At 33.2% G+C, this 9830-nt stretch overlaps 1 protein-coding gene across 1 annotated transcript in view; it reads right to left on the bottom strand.

Annotated features, from left to right (window-relative positions):
- LOC123706971 (cAMP-specific 3',5'-cyclic phosphodiesterase, isoforms N/G) overlaps positions 1-9387 on the bottom strand; it is a 273282-nt gene extending 263895 nt beyond the window's left edge. Inside the window, exon 1 of the mRNA XM_045656672.1 lies at positions 9275-9387. The gene's annotated coding sequence lies outside the window, so the exon portion shown is untranslated. The remainder of the gene's footprint in view (positions 1-9274) is intronic.
- Positions 9388-9830: the final 443 nt, after the last annotated feature.

A 9830-nucleotide genomic window follows, 5' to 3' on the forward strand; every position in this document is an offset into this window, starting at 1 on the left:
TGCTCTATAACCAAGAATGGTCCTCCGCTGGATTATGATATATGGTCAGTTTTAGAGAGTACGCCCTGCTCTAAACGCTCATGCAAAATTGGAATCCCTAAAACAATCCGTACGATTGGCAGTGAAGAATTTCGCCATGGAAAGAGGTGCGTGCTACTAAAACTGGTCTCAACGTTTTAAGGACTGTATTACAGCCAATGGAGACCAATTCGAATAAGCTTTTTATATTTTTTTTATATTAATGTATTAAATAAAATAAAAAATATTTCTTTGTTTCAGTATTTATGGCAAGATACCTAGTATAATATCCTTTTACACTTTACCTTAAAGATACATATAAAAAAACAGGTTAAATAAGTTACTTGGCGACGGGACCTATCGCTATCAAGCAAGGAAAGGATTCAGTTTTATGAGTTTAAAGAATTAGATTATTATATTATTTTTTCTGAGGTACTTTTGTCTTGACAAACACTCCGGAGGGGTAAAAATCATCATAGCCAAGAAAGCTTTCTATTGGCAAAAAAGGCAGACCAAAACGGGCCTGGCAACGAAGCATCATTGAATAGTTGAAAAAAGCTAAAAGGACACGGTTAAAAGCCCAAGACCGATCAGGCTGGTAGTGCCATGGTACCATGCCATAGTTGGTCCAACTACGTACGACAAATCCTACATGACTTTTGCCTATTTAGCAAATAAAAATATGTATTCAAATATCAATTTACTATTAATAAAGATATAGGTCATTTAATAGGTAGTAGTTAGGTAGGTAGAGGTAGGTAGGTAAATAGGTAGGTAGGTTATTAAGTTGTTTGTTCATTCTTTAATATATGTGTCAGTATATGTTGGTTACGACTGGAGCTCTATAAACTGGCACCTCGCCATACGACGATGCTGTCTGTTCCAATAGACATATTGAACACATTAATGTTAAACATGTAATCCCTAAATAACCCTAGAGAATCAACAAGAAATTTACATTTGAATTTAGAATTAAGATAATGTACAATTATTTACTGATTAGAACTTGATTTAAAGATTTAAAATTGGCTTTTGATGATCTGCTAATGCTGTGATTTATAGATAAATATCTATCAATCACAGCATTTCATTTCACCGTTTCCAGCATCTCAAATTAAATAAAAAAACGGCTACTTGAAGCATATCAAAAAATATCAGAACTAATTTAGAATTATGTCTTGTTTGCTAAAGGTGGAGAGATACATTTGCACAGAGATGTGGCCCCGAATAGATGAGGTTGGTAAGAGATAGCATAAAATGGGATGGGTTTAGGGAGGACTACGCCACAGTGGCGACTACTGAAGATTAGTTTTTAGTGTTTGTATGTGTATTTGTAATCTTTTGTATATGGTTTAATTTGGTAGCAATAAATTATTTGTTATTTATTAATTATGTAAGTGTTTAATTTTTTTTAAAATAACGACATTTTCTATAATAGCCAATTGTTTTAAGCCTTTAAGTACAAATAGCATTACAATATTTAACTAACAATTGTCTTTAATTGAAAGCGCGTTTAAATTTATTCATTAAAACTGTATATCCATTTTAGAATAATTCCCTTAGTCTAAAATATCCTAGCTCATCCTTAAATAAATGTCACCCAGCTTTCATAAAATATATTAAACTTTGACTCGACGTCACAGCCTTCTGAATAGCGGCATTTAATTAATCTAATAGAGTGTAATCAAACTAAGCAAAAGCAGCGCTTACGTCTATTAAAATGTTATTTAGAATATTAAGCATTTAGGGTTCGTATTATATAATTAGCATTAAACTTTTCGATTAAAAAGAGTTAACAGACGAAACGTGAAAACATACGTACTTTACATTAACAACTAGATGACCCCGTGAACTTTCTATTACCTACATATATATATATATATGTGTGTCAAAAGATCGAACCTCATATTGGAGTCTTTTTATTTACGATTTCGCTTTTATAGAACAGGGGGCAAACGGGCATGAGGCGCACCTGACGTTAAGTGACACTGCCGCCCAAGGACACTCAATGCCAGAGGGCTCGCGAGTGTGTTTGCCGGCTTTTTATGAATTTGTACTCTCTTTTCTTGAACCGTAAGTCGAATAGATTCAGAAATACTTTAGTTAGCAGCTGGTTCCAAATAGTGGTGGTGGGCGGCAAAAACTGCCTTAAGAAACGCTCACTTGTGGAACGACGGACGTCGAGGTGATACGGATGAAATTTCGTGTTCTGCCTCGACATCCGATTATATTTTTGTTTAAACCTTCCCTGAACTTCCACAAATATTTAAAGATCCAAGTCCAGGTATTCTTGAGTTTTAGCGATACAAACAATTAACAAATTTTGATCTTAGATACTACAACCGAACGTGAAAATAACTTTTAGATTTTAATTAATTTATAAACTAAACAAAACAACTATAAACTAAAACTTAAGATACTACGAGTAATTTCTATATAACACAATTGTAGCAATAAACTGTAATTTACGGCCATTTCTTGACGACTTGTGTAATTCAGAAAAAACCTAATTACCTATTAATGGAACAGAAAGAACAAATCCGTTGTTACACATCCGCTGTGATGCGACGACTGGTTAAAGCCAGCTTATATATTTCAATTACGACATACAATAATCTAAAATAAATATACTACCACTAAACACTTTCAAATTTCACCAGTTACCTACATATTTACGTGCATTTTCTTTAGAAATGTAATCTAAAAACAACAGCTATTTTTATCTATCAAAATAGAAGCTGGCATTGTTTTAACCGTGTGTTTTCATTTCTGTTGTTAACCCGAATTTTTTGTAATTAGTACGATGAGAGCAAACACGACGAAATGAACTATCAAGACACCCCTTCTTAGAATTATTTTGGCCTCGGAAAACAATACCGGCTCTACCATGTCAAGTAAGGCTTTCAAACTAAAGTTTTAATGTAATCTAGTAGCCATTTCTAACGCCATTCTAACCTCTTCACCATGTTCTGTGTGTTAAATGAAACATCTTTATCTTTTCACATTTAGATTGTTAAATCAGAAAAGAGCCAGAAAATTACTTTTAAACTATGATATGACGCTTTAGACTAAAAATAGGCCACTAATATTAAAATATGATGTTAGCTGTTTCCCACTAAGATGTAAATTAATCGCGAAAAAGGTCTTTCAACAGATTTTGGCCTTTCGTCAAAGCCTCAGATGTATAGCCACTCTTGACATGACAAATTACAAACACAAATAAGTTTAGAAAGTTCTTAAGTAGGTTAGTGTTGATTTATTTGTAATGTGTTAAAAAAAATACTTTATAATTTAAAAAACCAAATCATAAACTTAAAATGTTTAATATAAAAATAAATAACATTTTGCATAATTCACGGGCAGATGTCTGCTGCATGACAAAGCACGCTAAATATCTGCAATTTGTTACTTTTCAATGTTAAATTAACAATGAAAAAACTATGATTACTAAATCGATTTAATAGTAAAGTCCTTTAGACAGAATATAAAATAGTATGCTCTTATTTTATATTTGCTTAAGATTTGATATTTATTATATACCTGTGTATGGCATGAATATATCTCGATTCGAAATTTAAATTATTACATAAGAGCAATAGTAGCCTTGAGCGTTCGATTCTGATCCCTGAGGTCGTAGGTTTAAGGCGCGGGTGTGCACCAAGGGACTTTGTTTATGTGCGCATTTAATACGCGTACGGCGAAGAATAACATCACAAGAAAACTGGCACGCATTTGACCCAAAAAAGTCTGGAAAAAGGAAATATCACGAAACAAATACAAGATCTGGCAAGGCGGCAGAGCGCCCCGAGATTTACCGGGATAAAAATGTTAAACAACAGACATTATTTTTTAACATTTTTATTAAACAATAATGTCTATTTAAGCGGAGCGTAACTTGAAAATAAGTTTGCATTAAAAGTTATCGTAGGAAATATGAATAAGAACTCGCTTCCTCTTTGAAGTTAAAATACGGGTTTCAAATTAATTACACGAAGACAACATCGGAATTATTCAACTCGAACCCTTCAAAGACAAAGGTTAAGGGTAAGCCAAGGTGAAGCTTGTTTAGAATCCTCTCGTGAACGCTGCTTTTTTAATGCGAGCTGCTAGTAAAATTGAAAAACTTTTTACTTTATACATTTTCTTCGGACTGGTGAAAATGTTCACGTGACATAAATAACCTTAGAGACTTATGAATGCTAAATCGATATAGTTTGGAACGATTTTAATGCCTTCCGGTTAAATGTATTATGAACTTTGATAGATAGACTAATCCCTGGAGATGGCTTTTCCAACAAAGACATAAGGATTTTTATATGGTATATAAAAGAAGCCACCAAGGCCTATATTGTATATTGTGATAATCCTAGAACCATAATTTGGCATTGACGAGCAGATATTAAAACAAATTTTGATGCGCTAATATCCAAATTCCACGCTTCCAAAAAGCGATTTAGAAAAAAATCTCTAATACATCCCTATAACCATAAAATAACGTAATTCAGAAGTACGTGGAACGCGTATTACTTAATGCTTGTATCATACGTATGATACGCTATCACTAAAACCGTTACACAAGGCGGAAACGTTCGAGTGGTCCGTCTTATGGCTCCCGAACGTAAGCCGTTCATAATTCAATTCTGGTATGGGACTCCTTTTTTTATAAATTTTCTCTGCACAAAGACATTTATAATTACGATTTAGCTTTACTTAAGACTTATGAATATATAATGCATGTGATGATGCCTAAAAGTTACATTGTATTTTTACCTACAGTTAAAAGAATTTTAGGATCTAATTTTTGACTCTAATTTCAAAGTTAAAAATAGTTTAATTTAGCGTTTAAATTATCAGGATTACACTTTATTTTGAATTTGGTGACTGTCAACGGGCAGGAGACTCAACTGATGTTAAGTGATACCGCCGCCCATGGACACTCTCAATGCCAGAGGGCTCGCTAGCGCGTTGCCGGCCTTATAAAAATTGGTAAAAACAAGTTCATAATTAAGTTTTGAAGTGAAACCTAATTTACTAATACATTTACGTATATTTAACGTAAGTGAATAACACCGCTAACAATCTCTATTGAAAAAATAGTTTACAAGAATAATGTTTTCTCTCGGTTCTTGTGTACAATTTTATCACTGTTTAGCACTTAAGACGTCGTATGGTACTCCTAAAGCGATAAAAAAATATAAGTATGATTCCATCTTTTTAGATAAGATCGTGAGGACATATACGGTAAGTCTTCTACTATTCGCTTGTAGGCCTTTTAAATACGTCAGCAGATTCGAAGCCTTGAATCTGGTGATCCCAGAGACCTTGGACATCAGGCAAAAGTCGAATGAAAACAAAATGAAAGTATTACGAACCAAAGGGTTATGACGTAACATTGTATTTATAAAAGATTATCGCACATGTACATCGCGTACATTTCTGTTATTGTATTGCTTCAAGCAACCTAATTGGATAAAATATATTCAAAACGTATTTTGATATAAAAACTCATTTTAAAATTAACTTACGCCAAACGGTTATTTTAATAGCGTTAATGCCAACCCTTTCCAACTTTATAAGTAAAAATGTTGTAAATATTATTAAAGAACATTAAAAGTAATATTTTAAAATTAATCAAGTAAATTCGAGAATTTTGTGTTGTAAGATTTTTCGTAACCACTTCAAAATATTCTTATATTTTAGTTAACATTTGCTCAACGAATTCTATACCTTCCTTAGGACACTCTTACTTCTCTTTTCTTTCCTTGTGACCCGTTCAAAAATCCATTCGGAGGTCTTTTTATTTATCGCGTTAAATCGTTAATAGTAACGTAAAAAGGTATGATATACATACATAAGAATCATTTCAATCCAGTACTATTATCACTAACACTATAAACATATTCACATATTTTTACACTCTCACTGTATGACCGTATCAAATGGCGAACGCAAAACTACTAAGTCTGTTAGCGGTAAAAGACGCGCTGTGTTCACTTAGATACGACTAATTCAATATCAAATTTATCACTATCCCTTCGATTACCGGTAAAACGAATAGTTTCGTATTGATGCGACAGCATGTTTATTGCTTGCTTTAAAAACATATTGCTTTTTTTATCGTCTCTTGCACTGTCTATTAGTTCAATTGGTTTTGTCTTCATAACTTTATGTCTTATGAAGTTTTACACTTCTTGCCTTTACACACCTTGTCTAATATTTTCTTTAGAGTCTGGAAGAGATCACTTGAAAGTTTTTTTTATGCAATAGGAGGCAAACGGACAGGAGGCTCGCAAGTGCGTTGCTGGCCTTTGAAGAATTAGTACGATCTTTTCTTGAAGGACCCTAAGTCGATTTGGGTAAGCATTCGACAGTAAGCAATAACAGTAAAGATAAAGAACTCAACAGTCTAGAACGTTCCTGTAACGTCTTTGTATTCTACTATACTATTGTTTTTCGTTATAGTGAAACTTATGTCTAAAGTGCCCTTAATACACGCCTGTTTTGGTATTGGCCCTGCAATTAAATATTTGTATCGTTCAGTATAGTCAATGCGGAAAGAATAGTCATGCGAATGAGGTCGCTGCAGTGGTTACCTCTTGTTATGTTGACAACGCTGTTACGTGATTATAGTTTGACAGTCGACAATTAAATAATTAATAATTGAAATCTATAAATGAAATAAGAATTATATCAATTTAGTATTGTCTTTTGTTAACATAGCTTTTACACATTAAGATAAACACTTTTTGAACGGATTGAAGCTATGTATTATTATTTACATTATTCTAAATTTTAATATAAATAAATAAGCATATATAAATAGCTTCAATCCGTTCAAAAAGTGTTTTTCTTAATATATCAATTTATATAACTACCTCGCAGGTGCTCTTTCTACACAGACTCTACATAATAAGCCTACTTTGGTTGACTCACTCAATTATTCGATAATTTTCCTCAACATGTTTTCCTTTAATTTACGTGCAAGTTGCGCTAAATAAAAAAACCATTAGAGCATATTATTATTAGTACCGTGTTTTAAACCCACGGCCTCAGGCAAGAGAGATACTAACAACAGTACTCTAAGAGGGGTATAATGTTGGTATCTGTCGGTACAGTCTACAAAAAATATATGCTTATAGAATATAAGTCGGTTTAATTTTTTAATTACATTTTATATATGATGTGACGGTAAGTGCGTCGTACTAAAGTCTTATGAAGTTCTTTATATTTAAATAGCAACAGGCAGTAGTATAATAAATATGGATAATTCTCAACCATGAGGTCGTTAGAACCCTGGCTGTGCTCTAATGGATGTTTCATTGTACACAGCTTCATTGTATATACTACTTTCTTGTATAAAGTGAGCGGTACTGAGGTGAACAGTATCTCTTTGTCCAAATAATGGACAACATATGTAAATCATAGAGGCGATCGTCTACTTGCTTTTAATGATGCAGAAATCTGATATTATGTATGAATTCGGATTTAAAGAGTTTCATCATCGGACGTCAAGACAGAATACGTAATTCCACCAGTATCATTTCTACATCCGAGGTTCCACATTAAGTGTTTTTAAGGCAGTTTTTGCCACGCACGACCACTATGTGCAAACAGCTGCCCACCTATGATATCCGAACCAATCGGACTTAGGGTCCTTCTTAAAAGCCGGCAACCTGCGTGTCCTCTTAGCAATGAAAGTGTCCATGTGCGGCGGTATCACTTAACATCGGGTGAGTCTTCTGCCCGTTTGTTCCCGGCTACATAACAATTGAATCTTGACTACCACATTTACTTCTGTTAGACGTACGCCTTCTTAATACGAATTGGATTAGATTTTAGAAAAAATAATTTTATATAAAAAACAATAAAAAAATTATTTTAAAAACAGATATATGAAGTTAAAAATAGTTTAAGTAATTAACTACTAAAGTATTGAACTTCTGGGTAGAATTTAGTTTCTAACTGTCGGTAAATATACTAACTAGCGTTAAGTTCACTGAACACATAGTTTGTTTATTTAATCACTTGTTTATTTAAGAATCCGATTTGATTCTGTGTATCTGGGTCCAACATTTTTAGCGTAAACATTAAAGAGTATATGTTTTTGGTTTAACACAAATTAACTAAATGCATATATCAGTTTAAATAGTTTGTCAAGTAGTTCAGTTTTAATATCTAAATGCGTTAGCGAACTACTTATTTTATGATACAACTTTTTCAGTAATTTAAATAGAATTTTCCTTTTCGAACAACAAAATGATAAATTATTGTTTAAAATCTCGTGACTCCACTCGTTGATTACACTCTGGATCTCCAGGGTTTTGATGTTTACCAAAGGGGCATAGAGGTAATTTTAACTTAATTATTATAAGTTACTAGCTGTCCTGGCAAACATCGTCGTTTTGCCATGTATATTATTACCAGGAAACATTTTCTTAGTTCAATAAAAATAACCTTTCTACTATAATAAAAAGAGGGGTTGATCGTAAAGGGGTGTCAATTAAGGGTTGTATGTATTTTGTATTCTGTAACATAAAAAAACAAAAACAATTTTTTTTTAATATGGTTTTGGGGACACCCGTTTTCATTTGAGATTTGAGATAGATAGTAGCCGACTCTCAGACTTACTAAATATGCATACAAAAAATCATAAGCTTCGGTCGAGCCGTTTCGGAGGAGTATGAAAACGAACATTGTGACACGAGAAATTTATATTATAAGTTATAAGTCACGCGTAATTCACTGTTAGCTTAGTAATCTTCATCAACAAATGTCAATTTCACAAGGAAGCTTTGATTTAAATAAACCGCTGCGTGAGTAACGTTTTGTCATAAATTTAATAGATAAGATTCGTTAGAGTTAATTTTTGCAACACCTGAAAGATTTACCTACCAGTGCTACAAATACAACTCGTTTTGCGTCATTGATCAGCCTTCTGTGTCATCAAAACCATGATTCCCAAAAGATAAAACTGTAATCACATTGGTAAGATTTCTAGTTGCCTTTACAGCGCGTAAACATTCCATTAAAATACTTTACGCCAATAATTGACTTTAACTAAAGCTTTGACTTGTCTCATGTCAGCCCAGGGTGAACAGAAAGAACCAATTAAGTGAGACAAATAAAAATATTGATTCAATTTGTATTCAATATGTTAAAATGGGCTCGAACTGCGTCATATTTTGGAAGACATAGAAGACTGGCGTGACACGGCTTTCTGGTACTTATACATTTTTAATAATACTTAAGTACTTACCAAACTGTTCGTTTTCTGAGTGGGGGCTTCCATCTCTTAAGGCATAGTCGGCTTTATCAGAAGCCGCCGCGCGCGCCCCGCACCAGGGCACGCAGCAACGGAACACCCCCCCTCCCACCACCTTGCTGCCGTCACACTTCCCGGCCTATACACTTTACACTTCCCGTACATGCACTTTACAGACACTTTACACTTTAACACCATTCGCATCACTAAAATTTAATCATCATACTTAGTAACATTTCATGATGTTCAAATATTTTTGTCAGTTTTCTATGAATTGTGCAAATTGCTTTTAGTTCACTTTTGGTTGTGAAGCATGACTCAATTCGACTTAAATAAGACTAAATTTATCTTCCTTGATGACGTTCACGTGATCGTGATAATGTTTATAGTGGAACTAAGCAGTTTTTATTATTCTCATACGCTCGTGTATAATTTTTAACTCCTCAATATTTATTGCGTTCTTTCTGTTTGTAGACAGGATTTATTTTAATTTCTGATGATAGATATTGTATAAGTTTTATATAAATGGTATGTTACATTTGTTTAGCAC

Source organism: Pieris brassicae, chromosome 3 (assembly GCF_905147105.1).
Source record: "Pieris brassicae chromosome 3, ilPieBrab1.1, whole genome shotgun sequence".
Lineage (NCBI taxonomy): Eukaryota > Metazoa > Arthropoda > Insecta > Lepidoptera > Pieridae > Pieris > Pieris brassicae.